This window comes from Erithacus rubecula (assembly GCF_903797595.1).
Source record: "Erithacus rubecula genome assembly, chromosome: 2".
In the NCBI taxonomy this organism is placed as follows: domain Eukaryota; kingdom Metazoa; phylum Chordata; class Aves; order Passeriformes; family Muscicapidae; genus Erithacus; species Erithacus rubecula.
The window spans coordinates 74,372,160-74,386,134 of NC_136685.1; positions in this window are offsets into that span (position 1 = coordinate 74,372,160).

Sequence of the window (13,975 nt, forward strand, 5' to 3'; positions counted from 1 at the left end):
CTGAAGAACAGGAGGGAACAGACACTGCTATACTCATTGTTGCCCCTTGGAGGATTCATCCTCCTGCCTACTGAACACACTTACTTTCAGCACCTGTCTCAGACTCTGAAGGAACTTGAAGAAAGTGGAGTTGACTCTAATGTGAGTAGATGGTGAGATAGCAAATGCACTAAAAATAATTTAGGAAATATCTAGGTCCAATTTCCAGGTAATATAGTGAACTGAGATTAAATTCAAAGTTTCATACATATTCCTAACTTAATAGTGCTTTCCAAATGAAAACAAACAGTATGCTTCCCTAGCAATGAATTCCTCTGTTCTTCATGTGTGTAGTATGAAGCTTTTCACCTTACCCACTGACTCTGATTATCTTTTTCTATCCTTAATGCAAGCCTGTAGAAAGTACATTTCTCTGAGAAGTTTATTTTTCTAATTATTTGATCCTGTCAATATATTCACTGATTTGCTATACTACTGTTCATGACCGTATTTCAAGTTTGTTTGATTTTCCAAGCAAATCAAAATATTCTGTTAGTCTTTACAGTTCAATTCTTAGATTATTACTCAGCTGATATATGCTTTAGCCTCCAACTAAAATTTAAGAGCTGAAAGGTATGTATTGTGCCTTGACCTTCCTTTCATAGCATTGGAACCACAGGACTGCACACCCCATTGTGCCATTCCATTTGCTGTAACTAATCAGGAAGACAGGCTGCAGAAGAAGACTTCCTCACTACATTCCCAACTCCTAAATTATGTAAAAGGTCTGTCCAAAAACTTCTTAGCCATTGCAAATCAAAAATATCCCTAGAGACATGATGAGGACTCAGGAGCCAGAATTCCTTGTGCCCTACCAGTGATCCCGGGCAGACCACTTGGATGCAGAGGTCCAGGCCAAGAGGTGCTTCAAGTGCCTGGGTGTGTAGGAGTATGAACAAATGGAGTTCATGAGAGAATGAGTTTGAAGGAGTAAAATCAACTCCTTTGACATTTTGTGTAAGAAACCTCCTCCTTCCTTGAGTTTTATTATATTCCTAAATTACATTAATTACATCTTGCAGCGCAGGTTATGATGCAGTGCCACAAGAGCACTCACTAACTCCTGCTGAGCACCTCGCTAGTGCTGTGGCACCAGCTCAGGACTCAGTATCTCCTGTGGGTGTCAGTGACCATGAAATACAATTCATGAACATACTATCTCAGACAAGCTCGGGAGTGGCTCTTGCAGACGCTGTTAAGGCTAATTACTTCAGCTGCTGGGTCTTGTTGATGTGGCTGCTCTGCTTTTTACTCCAGAGCAGACCTCAAAGCTCTCTTGGATGAATCACATACCTGGCAGAGACAAGTAGAAGGAGCTCAGGCATGATTGTAAGGGAAGAAATACAGTCTGACTCAATACATTGTGTTTTCAGAAAAAACCCTGACATTGTTCTATAAAAATATGAAAAGTAATGAAATTAATTGAAGAATGAAATCATGTTAAATGAAAATCCATTCTTAGCTCCTGTCTGTGTCTAGAGCTTTTATGCCCTTATAGAGTCACAGAAATAGAGAATATGGTGAGCTGGAAGGGATCCAGCAGGAGCACTGAGTCAAACTCCTGGCTCAAAACACACCCCAAGAGTCACACCGTGGGCCCTGAGAGTGTTGTCCAAACACTTCCTGAACTCTGTCAACCATATCCCTGGAGAGCCTGTTCCAGTGCCCAGCCACCATCTGGGTGAAAAATCTTTTCCTGATATCCAATCTACAGCTTTTCAATTCAGTTTCAAACCATTCCCTCGAGTCCTGTCTGGTCACCATAGAAAAGAAATCTGTACCTGCCCCTCCTCTTCCCCCTGTGAGGATGTTAAAGAACACAGTGAGGCCTCCCATCAGTCTCCTCCAGACTCAATGAACCAAGTGACCTCAGCTGTCCTCATACAGCTTACTCTCAAGGCCCTTCACCATGCTCATGGCCTTTCTTTGGACACTCTCTAGTAGTTAATGTCATTTTTATATTATGGCACAGACCTGTCCCCAGCACTCAGGGTGAGGCTGCCCCAGTGCAGAGCAGAGTGGGACAATCCTCTCCCTTGCCTGGCTTTTCCCTCCTGGCTGCCAGGGCACCCCTGACTCTGGTCATGTTCAGCTTCCCATTGACCAGGACCCTCAGTTCCCTTTCCACAGCACTGCTTTCCAGTTTCTCATTCCCCAGTCTATACACACAACCTGGGTTGCCCTGTCCCACGTGCAGAATCTGGCACTTACACTTGTTAGACTTACAATAACTCTTTGATAGAGAGAACTCTTCCCTGGCCAAAGTTCTGGATGTGGTACTCATTAGCCCCTGTACAGCTATGGTTATACATTCATTCCACCTCTGTGGAATGCCTCCTTTTTGCATATTACTGGTTACTGATGTACTCCCACTAGCATATTTGCATTCTTTCTTCTTCAGGGAGACAGTGCAGAACCTTTAGTTTTTCTTATCCAAGACTGCTTTGTATAAAATACACTCACATCCTGGGGTCTTGGTTTTGCCCTGCCAAAAAACTTTCTATCTTTGGACACTTCTTGGATTAAGAACGTGGTGGGAGCCAGCAGATCCTGGGAATGGACTGCCCTCTCCTGGAAAGCAGTATGCATATTTGAAATGTAAGATTTCATCTGCCACCCAAAAAAATTACATTAAAATCTAAGGAAAAAAAATCCATTATAAATTTAAATAAACTAACATTCTAATAATTAGCCAAAGGGATAGCTTGTTCCCCCCCTTTCAGCATGCTCTGTATTTCAGTGCATTCTACAATAAAAACTGATGAAGCATCCATTAAAACCTCCCCTTCTCTGTGCAGCTGAATCTTACACCTATTTCTATCTCTCATAAAGGTTTTATTTGCTCTGGGTCCTTTGTGCTCTCAAACTTCTCACTGATTTGCTGTATTATTAATGGTCATATTTCCAGGTTTTTCTCAGGTACTCCCATAGGCTGTGAAGACATCAAGCTAAATTATGGGAGAGAGGTTCTCCATGGGCAGGCTTTGGCTTTGAATGCCTTTTAGAGAGCAGTGTGTGGCTTTGGTAGTCTCCATCCTCTGGAACTTACCTAACAGCCATCACAGCCATTGCCAAGCATGAGGATTATTTTCCCTTCCAGATGCTATGCAGGCAGAAGAAAATAGTCAGCAAATAAACCTTCTGTTTCAGAAGTTTCTTATACTTTGCAATTGGAATTAGGTGTGATTTTTTTCAGGGTCTGATTTGATGGAAATGGAAAGAGTTTTTTCTTCAGTTTTGTCTATGGCAAATTCAGAGCTGTTCCTGAGTCTCAGCACTGGAGGACACAAGATCCAGGAACATATGAGATGTCCAGCTCCAAGACTTCCCTAATGGGCAGGTTGAGGCAAGTCTTCAGCACTGTTGTTTATAGCCAAATGGTATCAGATCCTTAATACCCACCTTGTCTCAGAGTATACAGATCAGAGGTATGATTTAACTGCCCCAAAATAGACTATTAGGGTAAAAAAAGTTACAGGACATGAGGGAGATCCAGTTCTTTCTCAAGTGGCAGCTGGAGCCCCCTCAGAATTCCCTAGGGAGTCTAAAATTGTAGTAATTTGCTTTAAAAAGTCATAGCCCAGCTGTAAATATTCTGCCCTATGTGGAAATAATTCATATCACTGTGAGGCTGTGAAAGGTTGTCCCATTATCTGTTAGGATACATGAATAGGTTTTAGTTCTCCATAATTTAAGACATGAAACAGAGAAAAACAAAGAAGCTGTAATGCATTTGAGTCTTTGCCAAGCAATGTAATTCTAAAGACCCATCAAATCTCAGTATAGTTATTTTAATATTTTGTTTTGCACTGGCACACTCATTCTTCAGTGTCTCATTCCAATAAAAGTTGTCCCTGTATACAAACAATACCACTCCCAGAATGCACCACAAGCAGCATTGCTTTTCTTTCTGAGAATATAATGAAGTGTCATCTTTAAGAAGAAGACTGACATGCTGTCTAGAAATGTCAATACACCCTCTAAAAATGTCAATATGCCCAAAAAAATCATCTGCACTCATAGCCCCAGGAATAATTTTCATCCCATGTTTAAGTAACTGATGTTCTGGACTAGATTCAAATATCCACTGCACAGGACTTTCATCCTCTTGATCTTCTCCTAAGAAAACACAGAATAATTAGCAGTAAATTTTTTTTAACTTTTCACTGAGTGATGAATTTTGCAGTTGGTAACATTAATTTACTTTTTTTCAGAATGCATTTATTTATCATTTTTCTGTGGAGTCAACAGAGATACCAAAAGCCAGCCTGACTCCCTTTTTCATTCTTCAGCATCTGTTTTGTAAATTCTGATGGCCAAATTTTTATTGCTTACAATGACGTGTATGGACAGAAGTGCACTGTTTCACTGCAGTTCTAAAGCCAGGTTAGCTGTACAATATTATCAGTTAAGAGGTTGCTATCTTTTATCCAGTCCTCATTTGATACTTCTGCTTCAGTTCAGAAGAGCTGAAAAAAGTTTTGAGCAAATACATTCATTATTTTCCACATTGCATATTCTGTACAGATGATAAAGAGTAATTGAATAGCTATTCCCCAAAAACATATGTGTAGGGGTTATTTATTGTCATGAATGCACACTTGTAGAATGAAAAGGCATAGGACAGGTATTAATATCTAGTAAGTTTTCAAATAAAATAAATCCCTAACAGGTGTTAACATCTTGGCAAGAGTTGAGCAGATGTTATATCTCAGAGAGAACACTAGTGCAACAGCTCCCTTTCTAACTAAACAGCAAACTTCCAGTTTTTGTCCTTAAAGATTCCACTTTACACATGTAATATGCATTAGAGGATATACTCAGGAGACTTTCATTATCTTATTTGATTGGATGATACTGTACTTTCAGCACTCCTATTATTAGAAGAGTAACCGTAGTTCAACATGAATTTTGCAAGTGTCTTGACTTCATTATCTCAAAAAGATGCAAGACTAAAAGTTCTCTTATTACTTGAGTTATAAAGCTTTCAAACTCAATGCATTAAGGTATTACAAAATTGAATATCTGTATCACTCCCCTAAAAATATCACTGTTCTTTCATCTTAATCACTATGCACTTAATGTCTATGGTTTCACTCATGCTGTGCTTAATAACCTTACATGTACATAACAGAAACTGATAAAACTTTTAACTAGATCCTTCAAAAACTTGTCTTGTTTCAATGTTGATTTTCTCTGCCATATTTACTGAAAGATTTACTCTAAATAACAAAGACTAACAGTGCATAGATATTCCTTTTTACCTCTCATATGAAAATCCTATAAAATGGGGAGCTAAAGAGAGATAGAGATAAAAACCCAAACAACTCAAATAAACAAAAAATACTTTGAAAACCAGAAGAATTTGATAAAGGATGATTTACTTACCCAGGCAGTATTTATTATTTATTATTTATTTATTATCAGTATTTACATTATTATTAGTATTTATATTATTATTATTATTTATTATCAGTATTTACAATTCAGTAGACAATTAGATTGTTTAAGACTACTAATTTGATTTGGGTTTCTGTAATTTTTTTTCACTCTGTTTTGTCTTCACTCTGTTATAACAGTTTACATACTTCTCTGTTATATACTGGTTTAGAAGGAATAGGCTGCATAACTTTATAGTTTTTGATCTGGCACATCAGGTAATATATTAAGGATTTTATACCTTCCTCATAAAACCTTTCTCCATGGTAGGGCCACAGATACTATTCCATCAGTAACTAGTTTAATTAGTAATTATTAAACTCATTTGCTGCATGACAATCTCACCCTTGTCTGTGAACTAAATTTTCTTGTTTATCATGGTTTTAAATGTAAAACATACAAATATTTTTAATAATAATTTTCAAAAGTTTATGGTGGCTTTTAACATAATCAAACTCTTCTAAAAAAACAGATATCTTTATACCAGCTATTGTACAAGACTAAAAAAATATTTCAAAATGCTGTTTTGCTCTTAAACAGAAATTTTGTGGGATTAGCCTTTTTCAACCAGATGTTCTTGTTTAAAAAATTTTGTATTAAATCCAGTCAGTAGTTTGGTGTTCTGTGTGTGAGGTCCCTTGCATTAGGGAAAAAGTAAGAATCTGTTATGACTCCTGCTTTTCTTAGAGGATTAATGGAAAAAAAATAAAACAAATTTCAATACTTCTAGATTATATGTAATTCCAGTATCATATAAAACATATTGATCTCTGCATATTTATTATAAAATGGGATTGGTTAGCTAGATTGTATTCTAGTATTCTGATTTAAGCCTGTATAAAAAAACTTTCTTCAAAGTAAGTAATAAGCTCTTGCAGTATATGTGAAACAACCTGCTCTGTCTCACCCCTGGGTATCTCTTGATACTCTTGCTACTTCATTTATTAACACCACCTATTTTTACAGCTGGGATTGCTGTAAAAATTAGATGAGCTTTAAGGCTCAAGGAATGACTTGTGTCTCATTTTTTCAACTGTAATAGTTGATCTAAGATAAAAATGCTTATTCCACCTATAAACCTTGTCTTGCCCATTCTTTTAGACTACCATTACAGCATGAAGAAGCAAATAAAGTCCTTTCCACCTTTATTTGCAAGGGGTGGATTCTCATTCCTCAAAACAATTCCCAAATCTTCAGAAGTTAACTGAACAGATATATTTTTCCACCTTAATTGTTCTCATTTAAGGTGACAAAAATACCCAAAAGTAGATGTAGTTATGGAAGAGTTCACAGTTATACAGGTGCTGGCTGTGCCCTGCCCAGCATAAGCTGCACTTCTATGTATGTTCTTTACTCCTAAAGCCTGTTTTTAAGGGATGGTTTTACTGATGTTGGGTATCTAAGCTTTCTGAAGGTCTGGTCATGGCTTTTCTATGACTTAAGATGTACATAGATAAATTGCTAATCTGACCACTAAGTGTGTGTACCATAAAAGTGGATGAAAAAGCCTGATTTTTGCTTAGTGTGAGGAATAATTTGTTGAACAAGCCACACAGCTGAGCTATTGAATTTTAAATGGTGTTCTGATCCAGCTGCACACTCTATTTGCAACTATCATAGCAACACCAAATACTCTTGACTGGGAACAAAATTATAGATGCTGTTTTAGTACCAACCCTCTTTTTCCTTTCTTCTAGCAGCAGGTAAGGTTGTTGAAAGAAAAGATATTTTTCAAACATAAGCAACAGTTAATCTCCCTGAGGAAAGGGTGAATAAAGCTAATATGCTTTCAAGAAGGATTCCCAAGATGGACAGTTAAATTAATTTCTAGTTCACCAGATCAAGTGGGCTTGTTTTGCATTGTTAATGTGAAGCCCAGCTGCAGAATAGAAATCACATTTGCACAATGTCTCTGAATATCAAGGCCTCTTTCCCAGGGACCTAAGTATGCATTAAATTTGCAAATGTCAGGGTAAATCTTAAAAAGGCATTTGCAAGTCCCTAAATCTCCAAGTTTTACAATGGTTGAGGGGTTGCACTGCTTTCTTTATCATTTACTGAGCACTCTGTCCCTGGATTTGTTCTCACAAATGGAGGTGTGATTGCAGGGGAAGAGGAAAGGAAAGCATTTTCTATAACTGTCCAAAGGGACACTTTCTGGGCCTGTCCTACCTTTAGGCAGGTAGGTCTCTCTACTCTCTCACAACAGGCAGACAATATAGACACTTTTTTACACAAATACATCCTCCTAGTGTCTGTAGCCAAGAAGCAACAGAGCCAAATACTGTATTGTTTCAGTCTCTGCTGTGAAAAAAAGCACTGTGTCTCAAGAAACAAATCACATAACCTGACAGTCTGAAACTCCAGAAGCAGAGGAGAAGCAATAGGAGAACCTGGGCAACAGCTGCACAGAGGACAGAGGATCATGGTGCTAAGAAGCTGTTTGCTAACTCATCAGGGAAGAACGTGGCATGGCCTTACGTCAGAAAAGGGAAGAGTATAAAAATAGTCCATTACAGCATGGATTGGCCAGCATGTCCTAATATAAAGGGCAGTAGCTTTTGCTGCAGGAATTTAATGTCACATAAAGTTGTTTCCAAGGAAAATAAGACTGCTGTTAAAAGGAACTATATCCAAAAGCATGTATTCTAGAATGGCTTTAAAGGTGAAGCAGTTTAAGTTCTTGTGATTTCCTGAACTGTATCCTTTACAGGAAAGAGACTATTATTTTTTTCTAGAACGTCTAGTTACCAACAACACAAGCTAAGTTTCAGGTTTGATGGAGAGCAGAAGCTGAAGATGTTGGGCATCCCTTCACTCTTAGTTCCAGTTGGACAAACAATATATTGTCTTCATTTTGCCAGACAACATTAGCTCCTACCTCTGCACTCAGTTGACTGCTGACAGTTCATTTAAATTAAATGTATGTTGCCATTGCACTTATTTGGTATTTATTTTGTGCTGGTGAATCTCAGTCACTGACAAGTGAACTGTGACAGCATATGCAGCTGATCACCACGTTTGTCAGGGAGAAAGGAAAGGTTTGGGTGGGAAGTGCTCTTCTCAGATGAGAAGTAACAAGATTTCCCTCACAGGGCAGCTTAGTTTAGGACAGAAAAATAAACTGCAATATAATTCCTGAGAAATACGAAAGAAGCAAGGTGAAGGTAGAGCTATGTGTCCTATACAATATGCATGTAAAATAGTGTCCATCATTGCAGGTTGTTTTGCTCTTAAGGTCAGTTTTGACATTTATTTGAAACCAAATAAAACACGTACTAATAGATGTCATAGCAGATTTTTATCTCTTTGCTCAGTGAAATGTCTCCACAAAATGAGTAACTTCTTCCCAAGGGCTGTAAGAGGTGATTGCGCCAGTTTTCCCTGTGCCAGTCCAGCTCCCTGCCCAGCACCATTCAGGAAAAGTCACAGTAGATGTAAGCACAGAAAAAATCAGGGGAAAGGTCCTTGTTGGTGATGCATTTGTGCAAGTTAAAAAAGAGGCAGTCAGATGTTCTAAACTTTCCGTTTCTCCACTGAATGAAACTGTATTTGCAGGTTTTTCTCTACAGAAATGCCTCTGACCTTGGACTCTTTCCCTCAGAGCTGAATGGCAGATCAGTCTAGGGAGAAGTGCAGAGGAGAGGGACGATTGAGTAATGTCATGGGTGCAAGATGGAGAGAAATAAGCTCCTGTTTCCTCAGTTCCCTGTCCCATAGCTGCCCTGTCAGGCACCACGAGCCCTGGCTGTCCCTGCCCAGGCACACAGGGCTCCCCCATGGTCCAGGACACCTTATCAGCCCCTGCCTGACACACAGTGCTGCAGCAGGGCTGGTCTCCATTTCCCCACAGCCCTGACCAACCATGGGCCCACAAAGCCAAGCTGGCTGTGCAGAGACCTTGGTGCTCTGCAGGAGCTACCACACTCCTTGTCTGAACATGGTTCACAGCAGGGGTAGGAGACCTGCTTGTGTAAAGTCATCCCGGAACAGGCTTTTGTATGACCTAAATTTCTGGAAGTGAGCCCTTAGCCCAAGGTTTACCATCTGCCAGGAGGGGATTTATCATCTAACATGTTGGAGCACCAGCAGGTCTCTGGCTTTGTCTGCAGCTACAATGAAGATGCTTGAGGACCACTTGTGGGACAAGGATAGACAAGAAAAACCCAGTAAACACCAGGGATGCAGCCTGGAAGCCCTTCTTGCATTGCTTGTGTGGAAACTTTGCTGGGATAAAAAGCAGCATGGCTGGTACAACTGGAGCGCAAGTGAAGAGCCTCAGGCCACAGGAGTGGCCATAAGACTGTGGCTCTGCAGAGGGCTATGAGACACTCTGAGCAGCCATCACTATAATGTCAGCTCAGATACTTGTTATCAAACAGCTTTTTGAGGCACTACCATCATGTGTCTGCTTGCTTTAGCAATGCTGATATTTATCACTAATACGGAATAAATATTCACAATTTATATGAGCACAAAATATGTGTATAATTTATCTGTGTTTTACTTGTTTTGAATATACTTCAAACTTAGTATTGCATCCAATTGTCTGAATGCATTTCAAGAAAACACTCCATTCTCTTTGCTGTATTATGTAAACTTAACCCGTCCATGTAGAGGAACTAACAGAAACTATGAAGCTTCTTCTATTCTAGGTTATTTTTTTGCAATTCTGTTATTTGATGCCTTCCTAATTCCCCACATAATGTAAGATATGAAAGAACTATATAAGGCAAAACCCTTTAAATTAGACATGGAAAAGCCTTTAACAGTAAGGACAGCTCTTATGCTTTCCTGAGAATGGTATCCTGGGAGGTTTTTAACCTGGGCTTGTTGTTAACCTGGCAGTCAGGAAGGATATCATAGAGTTGATTCTGTTGAGGGAAGGGAGGCTGATCAGGTGGCTTCTGAGGGCTTATTTCTACTTCAATTAGTACAGGAAAGGGCACAATCTTGGGTATCTGAAATACATTTCAAATTAAAGATTCAGGTGTTGGTATCTTCATGCAGGGGAAGAATATATGGGACCAAACAATTGCAGGAGGAAATGAGTTCTAGGCCTGCACCTCAAACCTTCCTCAAAGGTAAAAAGCTATAGCAAAGTTCAGTTTTGGAAGGAGTTAGGCCTGGACAACCAGCTCTTTATGACTGTGGACAAGGGCATCATTCCTTTGAGTACACTCCATGAGAATACTCAGTCTTTTGGGTGGGTCTCATTCATATACCAATTTGTTAGGGTCATATAAACTAAAGTGAATATCAGTCTCTTATTTAGCAAGGTCAAGATGTTTTCCTAAAGCATTTTATTATCTGATAATTCATTATCCAGCTATTCCAAGAGCTTTCAGCAGAGCTGGAGTATGCTGGTAATGCCTGTGGTGCTGGTGTGGAGAAGGTGGGTGTATAAGAGCCTGAGGCAGGAAAGCAGCTGCTGGGTGGGAGCCAGAGCCCAGTTTGGTGGATGCCAGCAGGACACAAAGTCTCCCTCATCAGCTGCAGAATTTGCAGAGGCTAGGGATCAGGCCTGAACAAGCCTGACTTGCATTTCTCATCATAGCTGGGGGGCACCCTAGCTGAAAACAGCAGAGCTGTCAAGGTGAGGCAACTCCAGAAGATGCAATTGTGCTGTGAAAAGCAGGGGCAAATCAACTCTGCTTGGTGTGCCCCAGGGGCAGAGGAAGCAGTCACTTGAATAAAATGATGTTTCTTCTAGGCTCATCCTAGAGATATCTTGAGAAAGAACATTTCTGTGTGTTCCCAGAGTGATTTGGAAAAGATTTTTCTATATTTGAAGGGAGTTATTTGATCAGTCAGTCACACTTCCTGGGGCAGTCAGTCTTCCTGGGGCAAGGATTCAGTGTGCTGTACTTTTCTCAGAGGGCTCTAAGAGGTCACCCACAGCACAGAACTGCAGCCTGCCAGCTGAGCAGGACATGCAGATATAACCAAAGCAGATCATGGTCACTGTGCTGTGGGAACATGAGTATTCAAGAATCATAGAATATTCTGAGTTGGAAGGGACCCACAAGGGTCCTTAAGCCCAAATTTTAGGTGAATGGGTCTGGAGTTCTGGAAATGCATTCCTTCTCTTCATGTCTGTAAGCTAAGAGTGTATGGGTGGAGAAGGAAGACAGAAGATGCAAAAGCCATTCTACAGAGAAAGAAGCGTTATTGGTAATGGCTTATGGAGACTTGCTCTACTGAGCTGTGTTGAGGAATTGTTTAGGTGTCACAAATCTAATTCAAGAATAAAAAGAAAAAGGCAATGGAAAGGATTATTGAGTTCAACCATCGTGGTGTAAGAACATGTACAGATCTAAAATGTCTGCCAGATGTTTATCAAACCTGTTTCTGAAGTTTCTAAAGATCCAAAAACCTCCCCATGCGAAATTTCAGGTCTTCCCTGAGCCTCCTTTTCTTCCAACTAAACACCCCCATCTGCCTCAGTCACTCCTCACAGGATTTATGTCCCATACCCTTCACCATCTCTACTACCCTTTGGTGGGCTTGTTCTAGCACCTCAATGTCCTTGTAGTGAGGGACCCAGGGATGGACACAGGACCTGAGGTGTGACCTCACCAGAGCTAAAACTTACACAAGGCCTGTCTAACTGCCCTTGATTCCACTGACAGAATTGAGTGAATCAGCATCTGGAGGTAGCACTGTGATTAAATAACAAGTTTTCTGCTCAACTCTTAAAACACACTCTGACCCAGTGCAGCAGAGCTGCATGTTCTCTAGCAGAAATATAGAATGAGCAAGCATGTACTAATCTATCTTTCTCCAAGCTGAAAGCCTAATGAAAATATTTTATAATTTGATACCGGACATTCAAATTTTTTGTATGTTTTCATTACTGTTCAACTCTTTATCTGTGTTTTTACAACATATTTTAAGAACATTATTTTGAACTTATTCTCACTTATTTGTTTTATCAATATTTCTTCTTCTTTCAACCAATTAATTTCTTCTCCTTATAATTTCACTCTTTCTCGTTCTGATTTTAATCTGTATTTCACACTTGCATGCTGTCTTTCCTACATGGAGTACTGCATTGAGAAAACAAAAGTTTTAAACCTATTTCTATAAGTTCAAACAAACTTGAAACCTGTATTAAGGTAGGAAAGAAATGGAGAAACTGAGAAAGAAAGCATATTCGAATACTAAACATTTCCTTACAAACTTGAGCTGCAACATGAGCTAGTTTGTTGACAAACATCACCTGACGCCCTACGCTGAGTGTGATCTGACACTTTTTTCCATGCTGGGAATTTAATGTCCCCTACTTTTTCCAAAAGCTATCGCCTGCTGCACCCTTCTGGACATTGTCAGCACAGCACGTTCTCCAGAAAATCACACAACATAACGTGGGATTACAGCATCGTTTTCATCAGCAAAAACGTGATTTTATTTGTTGCTATTAGAACAAGGATATAAAAAATCTCTCTGATTGTTCTAAGATTTAAATTAAATCCAAGAAAAAAGATGTTTCCATGTTTTTTGTAGCAGACCTAGAGTGGTTTCAGACTTATGCATCTGTAGTCTATGGCATTTGCTATCTGAGGACAGAGCAGGAAGTGCTGTCAATGACAGCAAAAGCAAGGCTTGACTCCCCATAAATCATATCCCTGCTTATCATGTCCCACTGGATCTCTTGGTGATCCCATTTCTCTGCTGCATTAAACTGGGAAATCTTCAGGTCCTGAGTGCCCTTCTACCCATCTCCCCCAAATGATCCTCTAGTCCTGCTTCATTCCATGCATGTTCCCATAATGTCTCTGTGAGTTGCTCCTGGCTTCCATGAGTACAGCCTGGCTCTTTCACAGCCATGTGTCCCCAGGATTCATCTATGCCTCTGCTGACATGCTGGTTGGAGGGTACAGACCTGCTGGCTGACCAAGCAGAAATGGGTAGTGATTGCTTCCACTATGAGTGTCTACATGGAAATTTTGGCTTCTTTTCTTTGTTCAACCACTGATTTTCTGAAGCCTTATAGGAATATCCCTGTAGGAATATCCTTCTGCCAGATAAGATGCAGGTTGAATGATATGTTCAAACTCTGACTGTGTAGGTTGGGATGCAGATGAGCTGTGGATGTGTTGACATATAGACAGAACTCACCACAAAAGTCACAACCAAAGACTTGTTCTTCTACTAAGGTCACTCCTGCCTGTTCTCACTACAGGTTACACATTGGCTACCCACTAAGAGCCCTCTGCAGTGTGACAAAGCTGAGGTAAAAAGCCCACAAAAGGGCCACTTCCCCACTTAGCAGCCCAGGGTACAATTCAGCTGCGCCCTGGAGCCATATGCCTTTTGACCACTCCCTTTATTCTAAGTGACTGCCAACACAGAGGGGAATATGCAGGACTCTCACCTTCCTCCCAACTGCTGTTCTCCTCTTCCTCCTAATCCCGGTTTAAGGCTACCCTGACTGGCCAGGCAAACCAGTAGAAACTCCTGAAGGCGCTATGGCTGGGAATGCCTGGCCTGCCTT